Source organism: Cupressus sempervirens, chromosome 4, assembly GCF_028749045.1.
Source record: "Cupressus sempervirens isolate cs-2001-9-10 chromosome 4, ASM2874904v1, whole genome shotgun sequence".
Classification (NCBI taxonomy): Eukaryota; Viridiplantae; Streptophyta; class Pinopsida; order Cupressales; family Cupressaceae; genus Cupressus; species Cupressus sempervirens.
The window spans coordinates 679,725,505-679,735,871 of NC_143121.1; positions in this window are offsets into that span (position 1 = coordinate 679,725,505).

Below are 10,367 nucleotides of genomic sequence, written 5' to 3' on the forward strand. Positions count from 1 at the left end.
GGTATTGAGCTATAAGGGATTACGGATTGTAATCAGGTTGTAATCACTGGATTGTAATAAGATCGGACTTGCTGTTTGGTGGACGTAGCCCAGGGATTGGGTGAACCACGTTAAATCTTGGTGCCTTGTGTTCATTTCTGTGTGTTCTATTATTTTTTTGTTATTGGTTATATTTGCATGTAGTTTTTATTTCTCTCTGTGGTTTATCCTAACAAGTGGTATCAGAGCCTAGTTGTTTCTCAGTTATCCTCTGCAGGAAAGTCTCACGGTTAAGTGGGAGTCTCACGGTTGAGTGGGAGCAATGGCAGATGATGGTAAGCTGAGGGTTGATAGATTTAATGGGCAGAACTTCTAGTTATGGAAGATGCAAATGGAAGACTATTTATATTAGAAGGATTTATGGAAGCCGTTGGAAGGAAAATCCAAGAATCAGGGAACTATGTCAGAGGCTGAATGGGATCTTTTGGACAGAAAGGCACTCGGAAGCATTCGGTTATGCTTGGCACCATTAGTGGCATTTAATATTACAAAAGCAAAGACGATAGAAGATTTGATGAAAACCCTAGCGACACTGTATGAAAAGCCCTCCGCTTCAAGTAAGGTATTTCTCATGAAGCGTTTATTTAATATGAAAATGGCAGAAGGTGGATCTGTTGCAGATCATTTAAATGAGTTTAATACTATTACTAGTCAATTATCTTCTGTGGGTATCAATTTTGATGAAGAAATTAGGGCTCTCTTGATTTTGTGTTCTTTGCCTGAAAGCTGGAATGGCTTGGTAATGGCGGTGAGTAATTCTGTTCCTGGATCAAGTACCCTAAAATATGATGATGTGATCGGTGTTATTTTAAGTGAGGAAACTCGTAGAAAATCCTCAAGTGGATCTACATCAGGAAGTGCTTTAAATGCACAAAGCAGGGGCAGAACGACTGAAAGAGGAAGTAACTCTGGAAATCGTGGGAAATCAAGAGGAAAGTCAAAGGGGAGGAGGTCTCAATCGAGAGGACCTAATGATTGCTGGTACTGTGGGAAACCAGGGCACAAAAAGAAAGATTGCTGGACTCGAAAGAAAAATGAAGGAGATAAATCAGATGGAGACAAAGAGGCAAATGTGGTAAGTAATAAATCCGAAGAGGATGCTTTGCTTCTGTCTTTAGAGAGTGTTGATGATTCATGGGTTTTAGATTCTGGTGCTTCTTTTCATGCTACACCTCATAGAGGTTATTTCATTGATTATGTCCAAGGGGATTTTGGGCTTGTTTATTTGGGGGATAATGAACCCTGTCAGATTGTTGGAAAGGGAAAAATTAAGATTAAGTTGCAGAATGGGAATCATTGGCTACTACATGAGGTAAGACATGTTCCAAAGCTGAGTAGGAATTTAATTTCAGCAGGGCAACTCGGTGATGAGGGTTGTGTAATTACTTTTAATGATAAAAATTGGACGGTTTCAAAAGGTTCCCTTGTAGTAGCAAAAGGTGTGAAAGTAGGCACCTTATATCTTTGTACAGGTCATATTTTTCCTTCTACTTTGATTGTTTCAGAGAAAAATGAATATTCAGGAACAATTACTGCAGTTGAGCAGGGAGAACAAATAGTTGTGGTAGATTCTGATACAGCGCTGTGGCACAATAGACTTGGGCACATGAGTGAGAAAGGTATGAAAGTACTTCATTCAAGGAAAGTTTTACCAGGTCTAAAGTGTGTGAATATGGATTTCTGTGAAAGTTGTGTGTATGGAAAATAAAAGAGAGTGAGTTTTGTAAAGACAGGGAAGGAAAACAAAAAGGAGAAATTAGAGCTTGTGCATACAGATGTATGGGGACCGGCTCAGGTATCTTCCCTTGGTGGCTCTCATTATTATGTTACATTTATTGATGATGCAACTAGAAAAGTATGGGTTTATTTCCTTAGACAGAAATCTGATGTATTTCAAACTTTTAAGAAATGGAAATGCTTGGTTGAAAATGAGACTGGTAAGAAATTAAAATGTCTCAGATCTGATAATGGTGGTGAGTATTGCAATCATGAATTTGAAGATTATTGCTCCACTAATGGTATTCATAGACAAAAAATTGTTCCAAGGACTCCACAGGAAAATGGAGTGGCTGAACACATGAACAGGACTATAATGGAGCGCGCAAGGAGCATGAGGTTGCATGCTGGGTTGCCCTTACACATGTGGGCGGAGGCTGTCAATACTGCAGTATATTTGATTAATAGAGGTCCCTCTACTCCTTTGGGCTGTGGTATTCTAGAGGAAGCATGGACTGGTAAGAAGGAGAGTTATTCTTTTCTCAAGACCTTTGGTTGTGAAGCTTTTGCTCATATAGACTCTGAAATAGAACCAAGCTAGAAGCAAAATCAAAGAAATGTGTCTTTGTTGGATATGGCATTAATGAATTTGGCTATAGGCTTTGGGATTTTGAAAATCATAAAATTATAAGAAGTCAGGATGTCATATTCAATGAAAAAGTGTTGTACAAAGATCTGTTGCAGCAACATGAGAAGAAAGAAGATGATTATGTAGTGCTAGATGATACTCCAAAAGCTGATGTTCCAGCCATTCCTCATGATGTGCAAAAACTGCAACAACAAATACCACACACACCAGTGAATGTTAGATGGTCAACAAGGCCAATTAGACCTCCACAAAGGTTTTCTCCCTCTTTGTATTCTATTTTACTTACTGATGCTGGTGAACCTGAAAGTTATGATGAAGCTATGCAGGTGGATACTAAGATTCAGTGGGAGTCTACAATGAAAGATGAAATGGACTCTTTGCTGAAAAATAAGACATGGGATTTGTGCAAGTTGCCTGCAGGTAAAAAGGCTTTACAGAATAAATGGGTTTACAGGTTGAAAGAAGAGGAAGGAGGTAAGAAAAGATTTAAGGCCCAGTTAGTTGTAAAAGGATTTGCACAAAAAAAGGGAATTGATTTTGATGAGATATTTTCTCCTGTTGTTAAAATGACTTCTATTCGTACTGTTTTAAGTCTTGTGGCTACTGAAGATTTGCATTTAGAGCAGATGGATGTTAAAACAGCCTTTCTTCATGGTGATTTGGATGAAGAAATATATATGGCTCAGCCACAGGGTTTTGAGGTCAAAGGTAAGGAGAACTTAGTGTGCAAATTGAAGAAAAGTTTATATGGCCTGAAGCAAGCACCTCGGCAATGGTATCTAAAATTTGACAGTTTTATGCATGAGCATGGATATAACAAGTGTCATTCAGATTACTGTGTTTATTTTAAGAGGTTGGATGATGATAGCTACATTATTTTATGTCTATATGTTGATGATATGCTTATAGCTGGGTCTAACATGCATCATATTAAGGGGCTAAAATGCCAGTTAGCACATGCATTTTCTATGAAGGATTTGGGGGCAGCAAAACAAATCCTTGGTATGAAGATTTGCAGAGATAGGAAGAACAGAACATTGACGCTATCTCAAGCTGATTATGTTGAGAAGGTGTTGCAACGTTTCTCTATGGAGAATGCTAAAGCTGTCAGCACACCTTTACCTGGTCATTTGAAATTGACTAAGGAGATGTGTCCCAAGACACAGGAAGAGGAGGATAAGATGTCCAAGGTACCCTATGCTTCAGCTGTAGGAAGTTTGATGTATGCTATGGTATGCACTAGGCCAGATATTGCACATGCAGTGGGAGTCGTTAGCAGGTATATGAGTCATCCAGGTTTTGAGCATTGGAATGCTGTCAAGTGGATTCTCAGATATTTGAGAGGAACATCCAATAAGTTTTTACACTTTAGGGGCTCTACTACTGATTTACAGGGCTATGTTGACTCAGATTTGGCTGGGGATATTGATACCAGGCAGAGTACTACAGGTTATGTCTTTACTGTTGGTGGGGCAACCGTGAGCTGGGTTTCTAGGCTACAGAAGATTAATGCTCTCTCCACTATAGAGGCAGAGTATGTTGCTACTACAGAGGCAGCCAAAGAGATGATATGGCTTCAGTTCTTCTTGGAAGAATTGGGACATCCTTAGAAGGATAATTATTTGTTCACAGATAGTCAGAGTGCCATTCATCTTGCTAAGAATTCAGCTCTACATTCTAAGACCAAACACATACAGTTGCGGTACCATTTCATTCGGTCAGTTTTGGAGGATGGACAGTTAAAGCTGGAGAAGATACATACCAATGAAAATCCAGCAGATATGTTGACAAAGGTTGTCACAAGGGAGAATCTGAACTCCTCTTCAGCTTCAGTTGGTCTTTTAGACTAAAATGTGAATAAAAGAACAGCAGAGTCCAGGGTGGTTTGATCCAGTGGGAGCCCCATGCGGTAGTTGTATTGCTATAGGATCAGTCTCCAAGTGGGAGATTGTTGTTTAGTGTGGAGCTTGATCAATCCCAAAGTGGGAGATTGTTAGATTGTGGTGACTGATCAGGAAAGTACTGTACATACTTCATAAATAGTGGGGTTCGGGGCATCGCCCCAAAAAAAAAATTTTTGGAAGTAGCCGACATGGTAGCCGACATATTATGGCTGACATATGGTCGACATGTTATAACCCTAAAGCGGTTTAATACTTGTATAAAAAGGGCTTAGGGTTGGGTATTTTTTTGATGTGTGGTGATACGAAATTGGTTCTTGCGGCGGTATTGAGCTGTAAGGGATTACGGATTGTAATCAGGTTGTAATCATTAGATTGTAATAAGATCAGACTTGCTGTTTGGTGGACGTAGCCCAGGGATTGGGTGAACCACGTTAAATCTTGGTGCCTTGTGTTCATTTCTGTGTGTTCTATTATTTTTTTGTTATTGGTTATATTTGCATGTAGTTTTTATTTCTGTCCATGGTTTATCCTAACACAGCTGACTAGAATGTCCATACTATATAGAAATGGTGAGGTGGCATACAAAATCTAAAGTGGAGTACAAAAAAGTCTAGTTTCCATAGGATGATGTGGTAGTACTAGGTCTATCCTACACATCATTGTGTTTGGCGTGGACAAAGGTAACTATTCCACGTGTACACCCAACAAAAAAAAAATCCTATGATTTAAACTATCCACCGGAGTCCCTCACCAATTGTTGGAAAACCTGTTGTGTGGGCGAGAAAGTTCAAATCATGTACAGATCACACTGGAAAGGAGCATCGTTGAGAAAAGATGTTGAACACCAAATGCAGGCCGGAGGGATTGATCACATCAAAAATGGAGTCTGTTCATGGGCAGTAGGGAATTTCTAAATGTGCGATCATCGGATGTCTTAAATATTGGTCAGGAAATGATGCAGGTTGCCAGAGTGTGCAGACCTCAGCCAAAAAATGTAGTTCGGCATCGGATTCAGTTAACATGCACCAAAAACTTGCATTCACAACACCCAAATTATGAAATGCATTGCAAAAAATTTGCCCCTACAGTAAGCATGGAAATACTTAAAACATCGCCATAAAGTTTGAAGCAATTGGTGGTATATTCTGAGGCCACTAGGATTTGGAAGAGATCTCGCCAGTTGGTAAGGTTCGTGCTGGACTTTGAAATCACAGGTGTTGGAATATCCACTGCAAGCATCTAGGATGCTACAACATCACCAAGATTCCTCACACGAATTTCGTATCAAACTATCATTGTCGAGGATCAATGCGTCAAGTGCCTGAAGTGGAAATCGCCATCAGGGAATGTGTTCAGGCCATCAAGAACTTCCAATTGTGCTAAAAATTGTAGATCGCAGGCATGATCGACAGAATCTAAGTCTCGTATTGGAGAAGGAACTTTAGTCCCACATTGTGGGTGTGGTAATGTATACGGCATTTTTAAACACTAGTCCGTAGAACCGAAGGCAAATGATCTCCCTGGTGATAGAATGTGAGAGGGGTCACTATTGTCAGATTTTAATTGTTGAAAAATTAGTGGTACGGCTTTTGGTGTCATGTGTAGTATGGCTTCTGACTGTTGAATTATTGGTGTCATGTGTAGTACGGCTTCCGACTGTTGAATTGCCAGATTATTTTTCAATTAATAAATATCCTTCTGCAACAAACAATATACCCTCTAATTCACAGATCTGGGGTGTCACTGCCCAGGTCTGCATAAAAAAAATTCTCTGCTATGCGCCCAAAGGGAAATTTGACAAAAATACAAATCTGAAAATTAAATTATAGATTTGTAAAAGACCATACCTGTACTGCAAATCGGGGCCTTCGGGTTTTGATTTGCAAAAAAAAATTGCCTCACGATCGACTTTGGGCCAAGGTAGCTGAGTTTATAGTCAATTTTCACCGATTCAACATTTTAGATGCAATAGCAAGGTCAGACCTAGCTCTAGATGCTCCCAATTTTTGCAGTACTCCAAATTCTAGCTGAGGTGATGAAGCAAGCATGGTCTCAAAACGGCTTGTGATGAGAAAGTCTCCAAGTTGCTCTAATACCATGTAAGAATATGCCTAAGGGAAAAATTCACCCAAGAACTAAGAACTCAAACACAAGCACACAGTAGACCAAAGATAGAGAGAGTATGATCAGAATGACAATGTCATAATTAATACAATGTGCAATGTAATGTAATGCAATGTCAAAGTACACTAGGAGTGCTTGTATATAAAGGCCTCTGAGATGCATCTAGAATGCCTCATAATTAGCACCATGATGTGTCATACAACCAAGCACATGTCCACCAGATATGGGTTATCCTCCATTAAGCACAAAAGTAAGTGCAGTGATGAGAGGATAAGCCTACAAGGGTGTGACATGCAAAATAGTGTTGTAGACACCATGTGCTTAAATAGAGTTGCGTACTCCTGTGTTGTCTACATGAAAACTCAAAAGGTGTGCAAACTCCCAAGTGTCTCAAAAATAAAAATAATTAAATAATGCATTAACCTAAGTAAACTTAAGTAAGTGTAAATAGTAAAGTACATATTTACACCAACACTTAAAATTATGGAAAATAATTCGATGAGGCTTTAAATGGGTTTGGATCTAAGGATGTCATTCCTAAAGAATATTTTGTCAATTTTGAGCTTGTTTCTTCCTTATGCACAAGTTTACACATTTAATACAAGAATTCCTCAAAGTCACATAAATCAAAGTCAAGAAAATTTGCCCATGGTTCTTCTATATCAAGAAAATAAAAGAATCCTAAATGAATGAATCGATGGAAAATGTCAGTGGGAGAAGAAGTTGTTATAAGACAATCAATCAAAATTTAATGACTTTTAGTTTCCCTCCCATTCTCCAAAAATGGTGTGGGTTGAATTTCTTACCTAGGTTGAATCGCTTTCCCTTACCTGAGCACAACATGCAAAAACCCTCTCACGTGCACTTGCAATCTACCGGATACAAAATGAAATGTTTAGTTTTATTTATTTTTGTTTATACCCCAACAATGTTGAAGTGTCGAGAATAAACTCAAGTGTTATCAAAATTTTGACAGAAACCTTAAGTGGCATCATAATTTTGACAAAAAAATTTAAGTTTCATCATAATTTTAACAAAAAAATTTAAGTTTCATCAAAATTTTGACCTTATCGAGATTATATTTTTTATAAAAAATTAGTTTGACAAGCCAAATTGACCCTTCATCAAAAAATTTGGTCAAAAATGGAGGCATAATGTACTAGTGATATTGCAATGAATAAACAACAAACCACTCAAATCTAAATTTACAATTAAATCTAAAGAAATTGTAAATTTAAGATAACTATTAAATAATATAATATGTATATGTACAAAATCAAATTAAAATAATAACACAAAAAAAAAACACACACACATATAATCTAAAATAAACCACCAATATACAACTTCCAATTCTTCTAGTGAGCTTTTTGAAAATCATGACAAATGTTCTCTTCCTATGTTTTCTAGCCTATAATGTCTAGCCAATGAAGACTTGACATCAATGACAATATAACAACTAATATGACGCTCTTATAGACATTCATAACATCATCAACTAACAATCTCAATTACATGATCAGTTGGGGCTAACAATCTCCCATTTGGCATTGATTGCAACACATAACATAAGATAATCAAATGTATGCATTGACAACAACACAACTTTGAAGCTCATTGACTTCAATCTAGAACTCTATAACTCGATGTATATCTTCAAAAAATAAAATTTCTCCCCCTTTGATTGTTGTCTCCTATTTCAGGTTCAATCTTCTTTCTCATCTTCATCTTTGTAGTGTGTTCTCTCCTTAGTTTGTTCTCCTCACCATGAGTAATCTCTCTTCTCATAGTTTCTTTATTATTTTTCTCTCTTCATTATTTATCTCCCCCTTTGACATCAATGCAAAAGGTCATTATAAATTTCATAATGAAACTTATAAAACCTTGTAGTTATCCTTGTACCTTGCATGTATAGATTATTTTAGTTTCATCAAAGTCATCCACAACTTCAGAAATACTCCTAAAGTGTGATCATTTTTGCATCAACTCCATAAAGTTATAAAAATTCATCCTTGAAATGATGTAGCATGCATCTTCTCCTAGTGAAATTTTGATAGGGGTAGCACCCCCAATTTAGCTCTTTGATACTCAAAAGCACCCTTAGGAAATGACAGTAAATATATAATTAATTTGTTCCTTACACTTCACATATTCAAGCCTCACTTTCTTTTGTTGTACTTTCTCCCTTAAGTAACAATACTTGATTGATATGTGCTTTTTTTTGCATGCATCACTAGATTTTTTGAAAAATTTATGGAGCTTGTATTATCATAGTAAATAGTAACAGGCTTGGTTATCTATTCTTGCATTCCTTCCAACAATTATTTGATCCATACAATATTTGAACAATTTATAGCAGCAGTAACATATTCAACTTGAACAGTAGATTGTGAAATGTAACTTTATTTCTTGTTTATCCATGTAATCAATCTTTCTCCTAAAAAGATAGCTCCACCACTTGTTCTTTTTCTATCATCAACATTTCTAGCCCAATCAGCATATGTGTATACTTTAAGATTAAACTCATCTTCTTGTTTATACCATAGGTCATAATCTTTAGTTCTTTTAAGATGTCTAAATGTCCCTTTCATACTAGTCATATGTGTTTCCTTGAAAAACTCACAATAATTATAATAATGAGGGAAATATCTAGTCTATTATGTACAACATACTGTAGATTTCCAATCATAGATTCATAAAGTGTCTGATTAATCTCAGTAGTAGTGTCTTCCTTGGACAATTTCACTCCAGTCAACATAGGTGTACTCACTGGTTTAGACTCATCCATCTAAAAAAATTCAATATTTCTTTCACATATTTAGACTAAGTAACATATATACCTTTCATTATTTAGTAAACTTGTAATCCAATAAAAAATTTCAATCTCTCATAACATTGACATTTTAAATTCAGTATTGATTTGTATTACAACAAATGTCTTACTCAATGTATCATTTCCTCCAATTATTATATCATCACCAAATATTTCAAAAAACAACACCATGTCTTCAAATTCATTCTACAAATATAGATGGTCTAGCAACTCCAATCTTAATCAAATAAGAGTGTAATCTTTCATACCATTCTCTTCGGTCTTGTTTTATTCCAAACATTTATTTGTTCAACATGCAACCCATGTCCTTTTCAAGTTCAATGAATCCTCCAGGTTATTCTATGTAGACTTCCTATTCAAGTATTCCATTTAGAAATGCATAATTTACACCTATTTGATAGACTTTGAACTTCCTTTATGTAGCATAAGCCAAAAATGTTCATACTTCTTCCAATCTTGCCATAGGTGAAATTTTTTTGCCATATCAATTTCCTTTTCTTGTACATATCCCTTGCAAACTAATCTTGCCTTATTTCTTACCATTTCTCTATTCTCATTCAACTTGTTTATAAAAATACACTTGGTTCCAATCACATTTTTTAGTAGCTCTCAGAACAAGTGTCCAAGTATTGTTATTTTGAAATTGGTCAATCTCCTCATTCATAGCATTAACCTGACATACATCATCCATTGCAGCTTTTACTATCCTAGGTTCAAAATTAGCTATTAAAAATGTACCTTCTCTTATTTTTCTTGTTGTTGTACTCTAGCACTTCTATCTCCAATTATTTGTTTAGGTGAATGGTTCTTCCTCAAATATTTGGCCAATATAGGTTTAGTTCTCTAATTCTCAACATTTAATTCACTCAATAGTTATTTATCTTCATGCTCAAGTTGTACTATTTGGTGCTTAGGTATAACTATATGTGACTCGAGTGTCCTTATCTAGTTCTCAATAGCTCTAGGTTGTAACTTGGGTAGAGTATCAGGTTCCTCTTCATAAACATAAAAAAACTTAGCATAATCTTCAGGTTCATTTTTTCTTTCCACATCATCTTTCTCTACAAACTCATCACATCTTACATTTTCACTTTCAATGATC